At 41.1% G+C, this 17,599-nt stretch overlaps 1 pseudogene; it reads left to right on the forward strand.

Annotated features, from left to right (window-relative positions):
* Positions 1-15,104: 15,104 nt before the first annotated feature.
* On the forward strand, positions 15,105-16,105 carry LOC148025169 (uncharacterized; annotated as a pseudogene).
* The last annotated feature ends 1,494 nt before the right edge of the window (positions 16,106-17,599 follow it).

A 17,599-nucleotide genomic window follows, 5' to 3' on the forward strand; every position in this document is an offset into this window, starting at 1 on the left:
TCAACATCAGTATATGTCTCCTCTTCTTGCTGCATCTCCCACTCTGTGAATGGATCAGGCTTTGTTGTCATACTGTTACATAACATCCTCAAATTAGCACTAACGAATACTAGATCGTTTGCCCTCTCCACACTAAGACGGTTCCTCTTCTTTGAAGCAATGTGAGCGTAGGTACTCCACAATTGCTCCAAACAAGAGGAGCTAACTGACTGACTCAAAATACGGACGGCTAGTTGCTGCAACTCAGGACCATCCGAACCATAGTCCTCCCACCACAAAGCTGCCCCAATCTTACAGCGATCCTCGTGTGCATCCCCACAACCAAAAGAACCCTGAAAGGTCCTATAACATGAAAGCTGATCTCTGATCTTTCGTCTAGTGCCATGATCAGGCACTAGACGAGACAATATAAGTCTCCATGCATCCATAACCTCACTGTCATTCTCCTGACCCTTGCCCTGGAACTCAGGATCCACAACAAATGCAGCTGCATGCATGGGTGAGCTATAGGAGTTCCACCTCGTCACAACTAAATGGTGTATTTTCTCATACGCCTCATCATTTGGTGCCAACTCCTGGAACTTTTCATTCAGCCTGTCCATAGCCTCATATACCTTGCCAATGCAAGGTTGCATAGCATCCATAACCCTCAATAAATGTACAATGGGTGATACCATAGCATCTATCAGCTTTACATCATCCCAAAAAGTGGAGTTATTTGCTTTCTCCAAGCATAAGATACCTGTAGGAGTATCTGCCAATGTTGATGAGGTAAACTCATCACTAAGAAATAACTGCCTCAAGGCACCACTGCATTCTCTTAACCTGCCTAGCATCAAGAAGTTAAAGGCAAATCTGGTATCAGAGTATTTTAAAAGTGTCTTCTTCGACCGCAAAGAAAAGTGATGGGGAAGAAATTGGTGATTCAAAACAAAGCTAACCATTTGAGCTCCTTGCTCTATGACAGGTGCAATCCATGACAGGTTACCTATATCCTTTAGTAGGTTGTTCAAGCAATGAGCCATATAATATGAAACTGTGATATGTGGATAATATCCCTGAATAATAGCACCTACTGCCCTATTTGCAGGCTCCCCATCTGCAACAAATCCCACAACATGCTCTGGGCCAATAAGCTCAACACCTGTAACTCACTCTGCTGCAAGTACATCTGCTGACTTTCCTGTCCCCCATGCATCATGTGAAGATATAAAATACATTTCCCCACGAGAATAAGCAACCATACCATGAATGGATCGCTTGCGTGTATTACTCCAACCATCAGCAATCAAGGAAACTCCATTTTTAGCCCACATGCTCTTTCTAGTCACTGCTGCTTGCTCAACAAGGCGCTTTTCCTTGTCGAGCAAAGTGGTGCGTAAGGTCTCTGATGATGGAGGTACATTCGAAGGGCCATACTCACCAATCTTCTTGCACATCAATTTAAAATACTCTGACCTGGCTTCTGCACGAAATTGAATGTGGTCATGATAAAAAAAGCGTGCCATTGATGTATTCACCTCTTCCTTCTTCTTGGGATCCCAACTAGCATCAAGTGTGCTTTGTCTACGTGCAACATGTGGCGTTGTTGATGCCATGGCCGATGCAATGCCTATAGTAGGTGTGGAGATAGCACTTCCTGATACTGACCCTGCTCTAGATACATCTGATGGGGATGGTGTCACAAAAGTTGCAGGGTCAACTGCAACACGTCGTGGTCTAGATGCAAGATAAGCTTGTTGACCTGCTACACGGTCACGAAGCCCTTTGCTTCTCCAAGGTCACATTTGGACAAAACTGCACCTCTGAATTTGGCTCATGTAGGAGATGAGCTCGGACCTGATTATGCATAAATATTAAAATTTAAAATGGAACAAGTGGCAATTGGTAGTCCATATTCTAATATTTAAGTAACTTTGAAAAATTAAAATCAATAAAAATTTGAAATACAAATGCTCGGCTCAATGGATTACCTTGTTTGTTCCACTAGTTTGCTTGTATGGGCAAAGCTTGCAAGTCCATGGTCGAGATCCTCCACCACTCAAAGGGCGGTCAGCATTTACTTCTTCCCACCATGACCAATCATCAGACCTTCTTCCTCGACCACCAACCCGACGAGCGGGGTGGGAAGATGAAGCCATTTATGATTTCAGGCTGAAAATTGAAGGCCTTAGGTTCAAGAGTCGAGAGAAGGAAAAATTGAAGGCTGAAAATTGATTATTGAAGGCTCGAGAGAAGGGAGAAGGGCCAAGGCTCAAGAATCAAGACTCACTTAAGAGCCGAGAGAGAAGGGAAAGGGAGAGAAGGGAGAAGAAGAAGAAGGTTCATGGAAGAAGGAAGAAGAGAAGGGAGAAGTGAAGAGAAGGTAGAAGGAAGAAGAGAAGGTAGAAGGAAGAAGAGAAGGAAGAGAAGAAAGAATAAGAAGAGAAAGAAAAAGAAGGAAGAGAAGGAAGAGAAGGAAGAGGTTGGAGGTGGGAGGAGAAAGAAGAGAAGGAAGAAGAAGGAAGAGAGGGAAGAAGGTGGTTGGGCCTAGGGGCAGGAGAACTGGGCTAGGCTGAGGCGGGAGCAGGAGAAATGGGCTTGAGCAGGCGGGAGCAGACGGGACGCAGGCAGGAGCAGGCGGAATGAAATAGAACAGGGCGCAGGCGGAAACTGGGCGCAGGCGAAAACTGGGCGCAGGTCACTTTGCCACGTGGCGTTCCCTGTCCCGTTTCAGACAGGGAACGCAGCAGGGAACGCCTGTCTGAAACGGGACAGGGAACGTTCCATTTTTTGGAAACGCGGTCCGCGCCGGATACATGTCGGGGACGGCGATTCCGCATGCCGGGGGGCCGTTCCGGCCGTTTCCTGTCACTATGCTCTGGAGAGTTTGACTGCTCTCCGCTGTTTATATGCGCCACGTTGATGCTATGCGCGACTCTGATGCTTTACAGCCGTGCACTGATGAGTTGTGCTTTTGCTTCATGAGAAGCATTCTTGGATTGCTCCATTGTATGGGGCTGCGGGATCGCTTATCTCCTGGATGTCATGGACTCGGGGATGCTTGACTCTTCTTCTGTAGAGGTTCTCGACACTTCTTGCACAGCTCGCTTTCCGATTGGGCGTTGGGTAAGATGTTATGATTCCTCACCTTGTCTTTTTTTTCTTTTCTTTGTTTTCACTCCCTAGCCATATTGGCCTTTTAGTGGGAGGTTGTTGGGGTAAAAGGCCTCTAGGCCTACCCGTGTATACTGTGACTGCCCATTCTTTATTCATATATAATATAATAGTGCAATAAGGCTGTCAGTTCAGTTGGACAACACTTACATTGTGTGTGTTCTTCTCTCTTGCATCTTCCTCTTCTCCTTCTCCACTGCCATTGCATCCCCTTCAGTTAGTGGTGCTGTGACCTTGATAGTAGTAGTGTCTGCTATTTCATGCTTTGTGCACCCATGACTATTGCTGCTCAATGTCAAGAAGTGAATAAAGTCCTAGTGGGGAGAGAGAGATTTCCGGAGAGAGAGAGAGAGAGAGAGAGAGAGAGAGAGAGAGAGAGAGAGAGGCTATTTATCTCCCATTAAATGTTTTATTTTCTAGTGGGTTCATTGCCAATTCCAATTTACTTAATTGAGTGCTTGGATTGCTCCAACTATTGATGACTTATATTATGGGGCATCTCTATTGGGGCATGGCGTGATATCACTTGCTAGGAGATGACTATGAAGCTAGCTATGTGTGGGAATGAGTCACATTGATTTATCTAAGAGAGCTAAGTTCTTGTGTACTATGGTTTTTTCTTATTGAAAGGGAATATATTTATATTTGGTGCTTGGATTATAACTATCGTTGATTGATATAGCTTAGTGATATGATTTTTACGTATATATCAAGTTCATTTTTTTGGATGTGCTTGGACTTGACTACTCTAACTAGTAGTGGGTTCCTTTACTTGAAATATTAAACAGTTATGTATATTGGTTGAAACTTGAAAGAACTCTTATCTAGTATTAGACAATATATCAATATTAAAAAGAGCTAGAGAATGAGACGATATATATTGACAATAAGAAGGATCAAAGTGTTTGTAAATAAACTTGACTTGAATTGCCACCTCTTTGCAATGTGTTGATGAGAAAATAATCCAACATACAAGAAACCCATAGTCATGCTTTTCATTGTCTAGCCCAATATGTAAAGAGCGTGTTATGGCATTGAGTGAGTTTGTCATTTTTTTTGAGGCTATGGTAGCCCTCAGAAGAAAGCTACCAGCATCCTAAAACATATATTAGTGCTCTTTAGTGCCTCCTTTGATGATGAGCATGTTGAGCAGCAGGGCTCGCCATCTAGATAGCAGTGCGAAAGCATTTCATATGATCCATTCTCAAGCCCATTGATACATCTTGCACTAGGCATTGTGATTTTTTAATCATTGTAGCCTCAAGGCTTGAATTTTCTGGGCTGAGAATCAATTTTCAGTAGGATTCAAGTGAGGGACCAGACAACATTCGAATTTGGGGAAATTACATTTCCCAAGGAGTCCATGAAGGCCAATTGCCTGAGTAGATCGAGGAGCAAATCAATGTGAAGACTTGTTGGTCATTATTGACAGCAAGGGGCTTTTGGATTGTGAAGGGGATTGGAGGAATCTCATTGTATTCGAATTCAATTGCGAGTAGAGATAAAGAAATACCGAAAGGGGTGCTAGTATTGGGGCTAACATGGTGTCCAGTGTCCAAGATTGATTGGTAAATGTTTGTGTTTCAGTATTTCTTTAATTATTTCTTGCTGCAATTAAGTTATAATTAGGTTATTGCCAACACTCCACGGAAGGAAGGCTGGTTTCATGGTTCCATCACTGGGATACCATGAAATCCTTTGAATTGGTGGGAAGGCACTTGATCGTAAGTCAGAAGCTTTGCATTTTGCTGAAATTGTGCTCAATTGCTGATTACAGCAAGCATGTCTTTACACGATGATATGGGATCATGTGGTGATGATGCGTCTCAATTTGGTCATTCATGTGGTGAAGGGGGAAATGCAACACATGATCTTAGACAAGGTTCTTAGGATGGACAGCAAGCTGAAAATGTGGAAAATGGCCCCAATGTGGGGACTTACATGCCTCAAGATGCTGACAACCAGCAAGAGGGTCAAGAATTTGATGATAGGTTCAAAGATCGGTTGAGAACATTGGCAAATCTCTTTGCTGAATTCGCAAAGGATGCTCAGTTTACTCGATTCTTGAATGCCCCAAAGAAGGACATCACAGAGAAAGAGAAGAAGACACCTTCTAGAGCTTCGGGACAACTAAAAGAACAGAAGGAAATACCTAAGCGAGCACAAATAGTTGGTACCCATGAGACAACAAGGGCAAATGCATGGCAAACTTGGTAGTGCCAATTCACGGGAATATGGACAGCAGGGTATTCATGCAAATGCAAACATGGGACAACAAAGATACTTTGTAGGTGGTACCATTTTTCATGCAATGGCTGGTCAAGGACCACATATAGGAATGTATGGCATGAATCCCTATGGTACGCAACAGCCAATGCATGGTTCTCAACACCCAATGTATCTGAGTATGATAGGCGAAATGCACAATTCCATGTATGTCAGCATAGGCATGATGCTTTGTTGAGCTAAAATACACTTTATAACTGATTAGGATCTTTGAACAGCCCCAAAAGAAGCTTAATTATTGAAAAAAACAAATTTGGTGCGTTGTTCGAGAGAGTTTTATTGGTTCCTTCGAAACTCTAATTTTTTGGGGCACCCTTTAACATCTATAAATAGACAAGCTGCCCACCATTCAGCCTCATCTTTTTGTGCAGGTGTCTCACTCTACCATGCTGATTTCAGCCATTAGCCACCTATCTTTTGCTATCTAGCCATCATCGACTGCAAGCCATCACTATCTAGCCCTAGGTGGTATTTTTAGCCATTACCTTGTTGTTTGGATGTCTCCATTTCAAAGCTGATAATCCATAGAATCAAACTATGGTATCCGATTGTGGTTGTAATAGTAATGATTGGGAGATTTTAGCAAGAGATTGGCTATGGAGTTTGAAGTGAGCTTGAGACAGGAGAGAGAAAGACTGAGTCTAGAAAGAAAACCATTCCTTCTCAAAAGTAACTCCCACTAAACTCCTACATTTTGTTCATTTCTCTTCATTTTTGGGACAAATTTGAGCCACGACCTGCTAAAATTGACTGGAGCCCACCATTATCCACTGGTTCATACCAAGAACCTCCATCTTAGTCACAGTTTGAATCTATAGCAAAAAATAGGGTTTACCAATAGCCTCAGGAAGTGTGCTAGAAATTGGAAGCTCCAAGAGTAGGGTTTGCAGCAGTCTCGAGAAGCGTGCCAAAAATTAGGGCTGAAGCTGTTTTCAGTCAAATTTAAGTGGAGGGACCATCAAGTCAATGGATTTGGAGCATTTTTCATCTCTATCAAAGCGGATGAAGGCTAATTAACTGCTCAAATCAAGGGGCAAATTAGATTGAAGACTTGTTGGTCATTTTGGATAGCAAGAGGAGTTGGAATATTGAAAGGGATTGGGAGAATCCCATTGTACATCAACTTCCTCTTCAATTAGGTTAAAGAAAGACCAAAATGGGTGGCAGTTTTGGGGCCAACAAGGTGTCATTATCCAAGGTTGTAAGTTAATTTGCATTTCTTAGTTTTGTTATAAATGTTACTGCTAAGTTGTAATCAGGGAATTGAAACCAGCCATTCCTTCTTGGAATGGGTGGTGATAATTTGATTTAAGAGTTAATTACAGCAATAAATAAATGCACATAAAATGAAATACACACTTTACTATAACATTCTTGGACAGTAGACACCCTGTTGGCCCCAAAATTGGCGCCCCTTGCAATATTTCTTTAGCTTTCATTCAATTGGAAGGAGTACAACTTGAGACTCTTCAGTCTCCTCTTGCTAACCAATTGCTCTTGTTGTCATAAATGACCAGCAAGCCTTTTGGGTCATTTGCCCCTTGATTCACCTAGGACTTCTTCTCCAATTTGACCCTTGGTTGGCCAAATGCTGCCCCAAATCAATTCGGGATGGGTTGGCTCTTGAAATCCCTTGATAATCTTTAATTATCAGCTGCTGATTTCAGTCCCTTGAGCCTTCAATATCTAGCACGGATCCCAAGGTGGCTGCTAAACCCTAATTTCTGCTGTAAATTAGGGTTTACTGCAGAAATTACAAATCAGCCCACCAAAAATGGCTGGAACCTCCTCCAAATGGCTGAGGATTGCTGAGAATGGCTGAGCATAGGTTGAAGGAGATGAGAGAATGTTGTAAAGAGAGAAAATTTTGAGATTTGTCACGAAGAACTGATCAAAATCAGTTGCTGCCCTGCTGTACCATCCCCAAATGGATGCACCACCAACAATAGGAGCATCAGAGAGTGTGATCATGAGGAGAAAGTGCATCGGCAGCAATTGTCAGCTTCCCAAGGTCAAGAATATGCAATCTCCATCACCAAAATGGTCTCCAATGGCTGGGAAAGAGCCCCAAAAGCTGGCAGCAACAATCCAACACCTCTTTCCAACAGCTCCAAAATGAAAAAACGAGATTTCCCTCTCCCTTCAGCCCTATTTAGCCTTTCCCCCACTTGCATGGGAAAGTTTTGCCAAGTGGCAGCTTGCTTAATCCATTTTCAGGAATTTTCAGCCATTTAATTAGTTTTCAGAATTAATTAATTCTGAAAATTAATTCAGCCCTTAATCCATGCCCAGAAAAATCCATTAATTAATGCCTAGTCCCTAGTGTCACCACTGACACTTGATGGCCAATTAATAGTCCTAGGGACAAACTGACACTAAAATTCACCTAGAATCTAACAAATGTAACTTTTTACAACTTTTGCCTTTGACACCCATCTTTTTCACAGGGTCCTTTGGCCTTCAACTGTGAAAAAGTAGCTTGCACCCCACATGTGCATCTTTTAATTGCACATTTGATTAATCCTTTAATCAAATGTCAATTAAACATAAGCAAAGCATCAAATTTTCACGTCCTTGTGATAGAATTATCACCCATCCACCACGGAAGGAAGGCTGGTTACAGATGCCTCAGGATAAACCTTGCAAGCTTTTCCATTTAGGCTAAGTTTTGGGCTTGAGACGGGGTGTTGAGCTAAAACATGCTTTACAGTCGATGAGCATATTCAAACAGCCCCAAAACACGCTCAATGAAAAACACAAATTTGGTGTGCGGTTCGAGAGAGTTTCAGTGGTTTTTTAAAACCCCAACTTTTTGGTGTATCCTTCAACATCTATAAATAGACATGTTGTCTACCATTTAGCCTTATCCTTCTGTGCAGGTTTCTCGCTCTATTGTGTAGATTTCATCCATCAACCACCTACCATTTGGTGTCCAGCCATCACTGACCACAACCCATCACTATCAAGACTTAGGTGGCTTGTTTTCAGCCATCGTCGTATTGTTTGGAGGCCTCCATGTGTTGCATCATCATAGCACTTGATCAACTTGCGCTTTCAGCATCTGTGCTAGGCCGTAGGTTCCTGCCATCTCTCTCATCCGGTGACTGTAGTACTTGTGCTTTTGCTGTCTAGTAGGCCGCCTACATGAGGACACACCTCTCCTATTGTTGCTTCTTTGCTTCAGGTTACAACACTTTAGATTCGTCTCTGATGGATGTCACTCCCTGGCACTCCATTGGTTTGCCCATGGGCATTTTGTACACTCTTACATTCATTTACTTCAGAGTTTCTACTCTCTATGTTTTTCTTTGTGTTTTTGTTTGATGTTTCGCACTTCCATTTTGCATTTTGCATTTAGGGTTTGTGTTTTGCTTGCTCGTCTTTGTTTCAGTCTTGGTTGTACATGTTGTGTTTCCTTAGTGCGAACCCTAGCATATCTTCACACACCTAGGGCACAAAGTGGGCCATATGAAAATGTATGTGCACCCCTTGGGGCTGTTGGAGCATAAGGATTTAGTGCTGGTAATGCAAATGCATTTGATAGTGTTGGCTATCATGGAAATGCAGCACTTGTATCCTTTTTGGAGTAGCCTATTTATGACAATTTGACTCCCATAGGTCCGGCAAAGGACTATGATGAGGATGGCAAAAGTGTGAAGCAGCCTGAACCTTTCAGTGGTGCACAAGATAAGCTGAAAGCTCTCACTTTCATACAACAATTTGATGCAGCCTTTTCGGGAGGCAACTTCACAGATGCATCGAAAATTTGTAAGGTTTCCACATTTTTGGAGGGAAATACATTATAGTGGTGGTCTATACTTATTTAGGGAAGAGCACGTACCACTTGCATTAAGTTCAAGCAAATGTTTACTTCAAACTATTTGACAAGCACATTTGAAGTGGACATAATGACAACATGGAGCCAGCTAGCAGATCTGAAAATAGGGCTGGAAAGAGGAGTAGATGGCAAAGAAAGTCTAGAAAAAATGCTGCACGTTGTAAAGAAATCATGGTTGCAAATAAATGCTTTATTTGTGAGTAAGAGGGGCATATTACACATTTAGATTTTTGTGAACAACAAAGAGTTTTTATTGCATCTTTGGAAGGATGTAATGTCTTGCTTGGGATGCCCATGCCCTGGTGCCATTGTGTGCATGCAGTTGTTGATACTCATGATAAAATTGTGACCCTTTATCATAGAGGCAAAGTTCATACTTTGGATATAAAAATTGAAAGGGAATATGTCCCTCTTGATTTTGCTTTTGCCATTTCCAAAGTCATCTTTCAGCTTACTTGGTTTTCACTAAAGATAAAAGTAACAATGAAAATGTTGGAAATGTGATTCACTTGGATAAAGATTGCTTGTCATTTTTGAAAATGTATAGTGATTGCTTTTCTTAGTTATTTTTGGGGTGGCTATCTCTTGAAAGGCTTGAAGATCATGGAAATGAGTTGTAAGAGAAAGGGCTGATTCAGCCCAGCTCATCTCCATTTTGTTCACTAGTGCTTCTAGTGTAGCAAAAGGATGGGTCATGGCATATGTGCATTGATTATCTTGTGTTGAATAAAATCACAATAAAGAATAGACTTGTGATCCCTAGCATTGACATCGTGGATAGATTGGAGGGGATAGCCATCCTCAACTGTATAGATTTGAAAAGTGGATATGATCAGATTTAGATTAGACCTGAAGATGTATCTAAGATAACTTTTCGAACATCTTTCGGTTTATATGAGTGTTTTGTCATGGCATTTGGGCTTACTAATGCATTTGCCACTTGTAATAGAATGACGGATTGCATTTTTCGATACCGTAGGGCATTTTATGGATACTTTCTTTGATGACATGATTGTCTTTTTGAAGCAAGAGGCCGAGCATTGGGAACACTTGGAAATAATACTCAATAAGTTGCGCAAGGAGTAGTTGTCGATAAATGACAAGAAAAGTGAAATTTTTTTGCTTGAGATTTACTTTTTGGGGCACATTGTATCGGTTGATGGCATTCGTATGGATTCTACAAAAGTTGAGGCAATCCGTTCATAGCCATGCCCGAAGAATGTTCATGAGATTTGTAGCTTTATGGGACTTTGTTCGTACTAGAGAAAGTATGTACGGAGCTTTGCTGAAATTGCTTCTCCATTGCTTGCCTTGCAAAAGAAGAATGTGCCTTTTAGATAGACAGCAGTGGAAATTTCAGCATTTGATATGTTGAAAGACAAAATAACTTCGGATCATGTGCTAGTGTTGCATGATCTTAGGAAGTCATTTATTGTGTAGTGTGATGCATGTAGAAATAACATTGGGGCTGTTTTAATGTAGGATGGCCGTGTAGTTGCTTATGAAAGCAGAGTTTTCCATGGTGGAGAGAGGAATTTGTAGGTCTATGAGAAAGAGCTCTTGACTGTAATTTGTGCACTATCTACATGAAAATGATATTTGTTAGGGGCTGATTTTAGGGTGCAGACGGATTGTTAGTAAGGTACTTTTTGAACACAGATGAAGTTGTCAAAGAAGCATATGAGATGGGCAAACTTTGTCTCTATGTTTCTTTTTTAGATTTTTTTCGATCGGAAAAAGAATGTAGTGGTTGATGCATTGTTATGGAAGCCTCAGTTATCGGTTATCAATACGGTTTATCACACTGAGTTGGATGCCATGAGAGATCAATATGCTATTGATTTAGACATTGCGAATGTAAATGATCAGCTTTGCAATGGCCATTGGTATGAGCACTTTATGCTTCGAGAGGACTATTTGATAGTGCATGGATGAGTGTGTGTTAGCACTTGAGGGCCAATGTGATATTTGAGAGTCATGCTCCTCCTTGTGCAGGGTATAGAGGCATTGATGCCACAGTTAAGACAATACAACATTGTTACTCTTCTTTTATTGGCTAGCTTTGAGGCATGATGTTGAGTAATTTGTTGGGATATGTGTTGTGTGCCATAAAGTGAAGTATGATAGGCAAAAGATGCCTAGTTTATCAGAACCCTTGCCTATTCCAGACAGGCCTTGGTAGAGTATTGCTATGGATTTTATCTTTTGAACTTTCTTGTACATTTATAGGGAATAATGGGATATGGACTATAATTTGTAGGTTTAGTAAGCAGACCCATTTTATTCTAGTGAGGAAGAAGCTAAAGGTTGATCATATTGCCCATCATTTTATGCAGCGTGTATTTAAGTACCATGGCATGCAACAGCCGATCATTAGTGATTGAGACGCATGGATGACCAACTTGTTTTGGAAGGGGCTGTTTGAGAACATGGGTACTACATTGAGATTCTCTTCATCCTTCCATCCACAAACTGATGGTTAGTTTGAGAAGGCTAACTCTAGAGTTTGGGATCTTTTGAATTGTTGATCACAAAGCATAGTGGGAACACTATTTGCTGTTGGTTGAGTGAAACCAGCCTTCCTTCTTGGAAAGCGTGATAATTCCCTGATTAAGCACTTAATTATAGCAATCAGTGAATGAAGATAGATATCTTGAAATGCACAAATTACCTTAATAATTTGGACATTGGACACCCTGTTGGCCCCAAACTGGCGCCCCTTTCGGTATTTCTTTAACTTGATTGTTAATGGAATAAGCACAAGCTGAGATTCACAATCTCCTTTGCTGTTCCAAAAGCCCCTTGCTGAAGCAACAATTAGTAGTGAATTCGGGCCAAATGCCCCTTGAATTTTCACACAGAACTTGCACAAATGGAACCACCAATTGGCCAAATGCTATCCCAATTTACAATAAATGGACTGGCATTTGAATTCCCTAATAATTACACAAATTTCAGGTGTTGAATTAAGTGTATGATGTCTTCACCAATTGGCACGGGTTTGGAGGTGGCTATCAAACCCTAATTTGTGTAGAAATTTAGGGTTTATAGTAGAGATCTCTTTGCTGTCCACCAAATTTGATTGAAATATAATCCAAAAGGCTGAGAAATGCTGAGAATGAGTGAGCACAAGTTGGAGAAGGTGAGAGAATGTTAGAAGAGAGAGAAATTCGGGAATTCTTCGCAGAGAAACCCTTCGGATTGGTTGCTACTTGTCAAAAACTGTGTAGGAGCTATCGTCTACTACTGCTAGAGATACCAAAAATTGCTCTTGCTAGCCACTGTAGACCCCACAATTGATGTCGCTTGCTTCAAATGGGTTGTTTGTTGTTGTCCTTGGCTTTGGAAGGTCACCCACAACTAGGAAATTAGACCAGCAGGTGGTTCTCTCTCTTTCTCTTAGTTTGAACGAATTGAATTTTTCTCCCCCACCTCCAAAAACGTTTTTCAGTCTTGCATGGGCATTTTTGCCAAGTGGCAGCATTCTAATTCCATTTTGTAGCCTTATCCAACCATTTAATTAATTTTCAGAATTGATTGAATTAAAAAAGTAAATTTAACCCTTCTAACCCTACCCAAAGTTAAATGTACCCGTTCATAATTAAATTGGTTAGGCCATTTGCAACGTGAAGTGGTTACGAACCTCTATTGACCCTTAGATTGGTATTAATTAATTAATTAATGCTAGTCCCTAGTATCACCATTGACACTTATTGGTCAAGCCATTGGCCCAAGGTCACATCTGATACCAATTGACCACCAAAACCTAGTCAACATAACTTATCACAACTTTTGCCTTTGACACTCACTGCTTCCTGGAGGTCCTTGGCTTGTTACTATGGAATATCTGCCATGTGCATCACATGTGCTTGAACAACCTTATACATTTTATTAATAATTGAATCAAATGCTATCAATAAGATTAAAGCATATCAAAATTTTACATCCCTGTGACGGACCTCCCCCTTCAAATCCTTCCAATTGTCCTTGATTGCGTTGCGTTGTGCCAAAGGAAAAGCAGTGCGTTGGAATTTTCACGAGGCCTCACAGTCACAACATTGCACATTGTTGTCCAACCATGTTACATGCTCCAAACCTTGCTATAAATTTCTAGCTAGCATAAGCAATGTGGAAGTGTTGCTAGAAACCTATTGGGTACATTTGTAACTTATGTTTCTCAAGTGCATATTTTCAGCATAATCCATGGCTGAAACTGTCAATGGCGTTTTCTAACATGTGCTGTCCATGGAACCGGTTGTAAACCATTGAAAAGTGAGCATAAATAGATCATAAACTTATGTTATGCTGATGTGACATTTGACAGCAAACTATTGCAAATGTTATCTGAGATTGATTGTAGACTAATTGCAAAAATTGATTAGATAATTGATGCAAAACTGATCCCAAAAGTGACGATAAGTGATGCAAAACTGATCCCAAAAGTGACGATAGTATCTCATACTCAACTTTGGATACAATCTCTTTGTTGGGTGTAAAGGCCCTTTACACTCTCCTGTGTATATATTACTTTACACATGTGAACTCACCCTAGCGGGTGTACGCGTACCGTGCCCTAAGTATAAATACATTCTTTTATTCTTTGTGTATACCACATTGGTACACACCTATCGGTCAACTCTCACTCCCACACATACTCTCATTGTTCAACATCTGGACTCACGCGTGTGCTCTCTGCATCCGCTCGTACTCATCAAATTGGTATCAGAGCATGATGGTCATGCAGGCAGCCGCAACATCGACAGTGATAGACAGTAGTGGTCAGCTACAGTCAACGGCCACAGTTGGTGCATCGTCAGGCCTAGGTGACACGCGGGCAAGCAGCACAGGCATCAAACGGCCTAGTGATAAGTGCCATACACATGCCAGGCGACAGGTCCGACGGGGGGTCAAGCGGCCGCTTAGGACCTTTAAGTGGGAGGTTTAAGTGTTCCGTACCCTAAGTATAAATACATTCTTTTATTCTTTGTGTGTATCACACTGGTACACATCTATGGGTGGACACTCACTCCCATACACTCATTGTTCAGCATTTGGACTCACGTGTGTGCTCTCTTTGCTTCCTCTCGTACTCATCACTCTCTTCCTTTTATATTCTTCAGCCTTGCCTTTTCAAAACATAGCAACACATAATCACCATCTACAAATTCATAGCAGCAAAGAAACACGCTTCTTTGCTTTCGAAACCTACGAAACGTTTCGTAAAGTTCGAAACGTTCCTTTGCATAAAAAACGTGGGGAGAGGGGATCTCAAAAAACAAACGTGAGTTAGTTTTAAAAAAAACAAAGATTAGTGGTAGTCTAAGGTTGATGGAAAAAAAAAAGATTAAAAAAAAAGAAAAAGAAACGTATCTTTCGTCACTTGTAACTTGTCGCGTCCGCAGCCTATCACGACTCACGCCTCCCATCTCGCTTGTCTATCTCGTACCGCTTCTGCCCCGTTGATTGTTGACAATCGTACGCCAGCTGCTCCGCCTGTGCGCGAGTTGACCATCGACAGTTCGCTCCTATCCCACTGACCATCGATAGTTTGCTCCTGCTCGTGCTATCTCCCGACTCCCTTCTCAGCCGCCATCTTTCCTCTCTTCTTCCTTCTTTTCTATCCTCTTCTTCTCACGAACCACAAATTACAATGGGACATCCTAAATTTGCAGGATGGGCAAAGGTGGAGGTTATCACAGATGAAAGCAAAAATTGGGCCTTCGGTGGGTCAAAGTTATGGAGGAGCAAGCATTGCAACAATGTTTACAAAGGAAGTAGTCCTTGGTTGAAAGCCCATCTCTTGAACATTCTCGGGCAAGGACACATGATTGTTGATTCTAGGTGGCCTGCATGGCCTAAAAGGGAGACTCCCAAGGGAGTCTTGTTTGAGGATCTCATCCATGAGGTCAGCTTTTGGCACGATGTAGAGGCGATCGTCAGGTTCATGGAGCCTCTCATTGTTGCCTTGTGGATTTCTGACTTAGAGGGGTGCACCATGGGTCTCATCTATGAGTTCATGGACAAAGTTGGTGGTGCCTTTGATACATGTACACTTATCTCACGCCCTAGGTAGAAATCTTTATTCTCAAGCTCTTGGTCCACTTTGTATTTTAATTTTAAAGTGTCCATAATTCAAATTTCAATGGACTTTGTTGACAACTTATTGCTTGGAAGTTGGAACTAATCTTTCTATCCACTTGCAAAATGGATGAAATCAAGGAGATATAGCAGGATAGATGGGATTGGTTTCATCGCCCAATCCATGCTGTTGCTCACATCTTGCATCCTTATTGGAGGAACGAGGGGCAATAGCATGATGCCGAGCTCAACTCAGGATGGGCTTCTTATCTTTGCAAAGTGGAGCAAAATCTTGTGTTGTAGGATATAATTGAGGGGCACCTTGTGGCATACAAAGATCTTCTTGACCCTCAATTTGGGGGTGCATGGGCTAGCATTCAAGATTCACAACTCAAGCTTGTTACTTGGTGGGAGAAGAATGGTAACTCATGCCCCCAACTTCAACGTATTGCCTTGAGGGTTCTCTTACAAGATTGTTCATGAGGAGCTTGTGAGAGAAATTGGAGTTTATTTGCAGTCATACACACAAAGAAAGGAAATTGTTTATCTCCTGAGCAACTCAAGCGCCTAGTTTATGTGAATTCAAATTTAAAGCTTCTCCGCAAAAGACTGAATTGCAGGGGACCAAATGAGATCAAGCCCAACTCCTTTAAGGTGGAAATTTGCTTAGAAGAGTTGATGCATCCTACACATGAGGATGATGAGGTGTGGGCCTTACTTGCAGCAAAGAGAGCATAACTTCGGCATTAAACAAGATCTAGGGCTAGATGTGCAAATACAACAATTCCAGCAGAAGGTTCCAGTAGGATAGTAGCAATTAGTGCTCGAGCTATTGTCATAAATGATATAGAGGATGATTGGAGTGTGAGTGAGGAGGATGAGCATGGGGATGATGATGGTGGTGATGGTGATGAGTTTGAGTAGTGACTCATGAGCCATAACTCATGAGGATTCATGATTTTGAATTAGACTCTAGAGTCTTACCTTTTTGGGATTTCCACTTAGTTAATGTAGTGTCCATGGACCATTATTGTTTGGACAATTCATTATGTAACTCTAGAGTCTAGTTTCATTTATGAGTTATCTATGATGTATCATGATTCATTTTGGATTTTGACATTTTGTCATTTTGTAAGTTGTTTTGAAATGAGAATCATGATATTGCCGCTTCACCCATTTTACATTGCTATTTGCATATGGGCTATGTAAAATGTCTTTCAATTTTCTTTATGTGATATGTATGAATCAATGATCCTGATGTTTAAGGTTTGATTATAGTATAGCTTATTCAAAGATTAATCTTTGACAATAGTCGACAATGGATTATGGATCATGGATGTGTAATGTGTTATTTTGAATTGACTCTATTGTTTTATGTTTTATCACTCTTGCTCAATTCACTTGTTTTTGTTTAAGAGAAAGTTGCGTGGAGGTTTAAAACATCTTTCTCTAGTTTAAAACTATTAAAAAGCCCTTTATAAAAAAATCTCGCGTTTCTTATTTCACCCCCTCTCGATAGAAACTTACGAAACACGTTTCTAATGTTTTGTTTCTAAATGTTTCAGATGTTTCTGGCTGGTATGTGCAAATTGCAAAGTACGTCTATAGCGACCATTGACCTTCTTTTTCTTTTCTTGTGATCTCTGAAGTGCATACTTTATCTTTGCATAGGTTGCATCCAAGTTTTCCACATAATGATCGGTCTCAAAGATCTTATCCTTAGTCCGCAAAATGGATGGTATCTTCTTGCCACCCTCAATCAACTCAAATGGAGCTTTGCTAGTGGAACTATGCATTGTGTTGTAGTAAGCAAACTCAACCAATGGCAAGTATTGCTTCCATTGTGTCTTGTGCTTTGAAATATAGCATCTCCAAAGATCCAACCCAATGGAATTTTCTTGCTCAATGTGACCATTTGTTTGTCGATGGAAGGATGATGAGAATTTCAGCGGGGTATCCATATTCTCAAACAATCCCTTTCAAATTAAATTGGTTATTTGAGGGTCTTGATCATCGACGATCGACTTTGGCATTCCAAGATACTTGAAGATGTGTTGCAAAAACAATCGTGCCATATGATAATCTTTATTTTCTTCCTCATGGGAATGAAACGGGCCTTTTTACTAAACTTGCAAATGATAGTCGATATCCCATCATTTTCTACAGTTGTCCTAGGAAGCTAAAAAATAAAGTCTATTGCAATGCTCTACCAACGTCTATCTGGAATAGGCAAGGATTGGA

The sequence above is a fragment of the Lygodium microphyllum genome, chromosome 15, assembly GCF_053477565.2.
Source record: "Lygodium microphyllum isolate KBCC chromosome 15, Lygodium_microphyllum_v1.1.10, whole genome shotgun sequence".
In the NCBI taxonomy this organism is placed as follows: domain Eukaryota; kingdom Viridiplantae; phylum Streptophyta; class Polypodiopsida; order Schizaeales; family Lygodiaceae; genus Lygodium; species Lygodium microphyllum.